The sequence below is a fragment of the Acomys russatus genome, chromosome 1 (assembly GCF_903995435.1).
Source record: "Acomys russatus chromosome 1, mAcoRus1.1, whole genome shotgun sequence".
NCBI lineage: Eukaryota > Metazoa > Chordata > Mammalia > Rodentia > Muridae > Acomys > Acomys russatus.
The window spans coordinates 31,741,394-31,743,411 of NC_067137.1; the positions used below are offsets into that span (position 1 = coordinate 31,741,394).

General features: G+C 42.4%; 1 pseudogene; it reads right to left on the bottom strand.

Moving 5' to 3' along the window:
• Positions 1-652: 652 nt before the first annotated feature.
• LOC127190641 (40S ribosomal protein S9-like) lies at positions 653-1,231 on the bottom strand (annotated as a pseudogene).
• Positions 1,232-2,018: the final 787 nt, after the last annotated feature.

The window sequence follows — 2,018 nt, forward strand, 5'->3', positions numbered from 1 at the left end:
GCTTGTATTTTAGTGCTTTGTCCATAGCTGGTGGTGCTGTTGGGGGAAACCATGAAACTTTAGAAGGTACAAGCCTTGCTGGAGGAAGTAAATCACTAGAGGGTGGCTTTGAGGGTATCTAGCCTTGTCCAACTTCCTGCTCTGTCTCTGTCACCCTATGCCGCCCCCCTCTTGTGTATGGATGAAATGTGATCTTTCTGCTTCCTGCGTCTTCCGCGACTCCTTTCCCCACAACTAGGTAATCTGTCTCTCTGGAATCATAAACTAAAACAGCTCCCCATTTCTTTAAGTGGCTTTTATTAAGATATTTTATCACAGCAATAGAAAAGTAACCAATAGACAATACACTAGGCTCATAATTCATGAGGTGGGCATTAGAATCAATTAGGAGAGTTTTATGTAGACTGATCAAGGTGAACCAGGATAAGCCTTCCAAGCACTAATATCATTTTTATCAGTTGCATAACCTGTGCTTACAAACATACCATGAAGTACCCCATATCTCCAAGAATGCTCTGGATTCAAGGATGGGTTTTCAAGAAACACCTATGTGATAAATACATTTGTTTAACTGACATTTTTCCAAGTATCAATTCTGTTTTATTAGTCAACTAGGAAACTAGTCAGTCCTCCAGTGCAGGAAAGTATCAATTTAACCCTCTTCCTCATCATCACCAGGTCCAGCACCACCCTGGCCTTGGCATTCTTCTTCTCCACTTGACCTGAGCGGCCACCACCATAAGGGGAATGGAGCGAGAAGTCAATGCGCTTCTGAGAGTTCTGACGGACAATGAAGGGTGTGATGTTCACCCCTGCTTGTGGACTCTGGTGTGACACTGGCAGAGAAGCACATGAGCATCGGGGGCAGATTTGGCCAGGCCCAGTTTAAAGATCTGGGATTACAGCCGCCTCTCAATGAAATCCTCAATATTTAGGCCCAGAGTGTAATCCAGTTTCATCTTGCCCTCATTCAGCGCCCCAATATGAGCAAGTGACCTTAGTAGAACATTGCCTTCAAAAAGACACCGTGGGTCATTTTGTCCAGCATCAGCAGCTTCCAGGCAGCCTTGTGGATCTTGGCCAGGGTAAGTTTGACCCTCCATACCTAATGTTTGTTCTGGAGCCCATATTCTCTGATCAACTTCAGTTCCTGGTCAAGATGCAATTTCTCAAAGGGTCTCTGTGGAATCACATAGGTTTTGTGACAAACCCAACATCTGGCAAGTGGCATGTTGGCTTTGCTAGGCCCGCTGTGCCTATGAACAAACTCAGGCCCATGACAAAGAAAGACTTTTTAAAAAATACACAGAATTGGCAGTATGAACTACAGCCCAAACCAAATGCTGAATATACAGAAAATTGACTTAGGCAAAGCTGTATTGTTTTTAATTCTCAAATTAGCTGGCCTTAAAATATAAAAGAAAGCCATTAGCTACATGGGGATGTTAATATAAAAGACATACTTTGTACTGGGGTAACAATTATGCTCAATTTTAGATTCATTCAATTTCAAAAAGTAATTTGGTTGCATTTCTGCCCTTCAGAAAACATAGTAGATACCCAGGCAGAGCTCTAGTTATAATGAAATCTAGAAGCACAGGGCGTGCTGCAATTTACCCTTAGAAACCCAGCAATGATAGAATTATGGAGATCTTCAGGTCAGGGAAAGTTGGTAGAAATGCTTCTGAGACTTAGAGAGTTTTAGAAATTCATGTCTTTAATACCAAACTTTTATGACAGTAGTGAGTATATAATAATGAGCTCTGTGACGATTGACATTAATCACACCAAACAGAAGAATGCTATAGCAACCCAGCTCCTCGCCATGTAGCAAGAACATGTGCTTTGAATGAAGAAGACAAGACATAAGTGAAAGGCTGACTTCTCTGCTTGATTACCCAGGAAAGTCACTCAACTGGGCACTTCCAGAGATTCTTGAATTGTACAAGATGGTTGGGAGCCTACCATGAAGGTCCTTTTGCCCACAGATCCCCAATGAAACCAGGAATGTTAAGCCC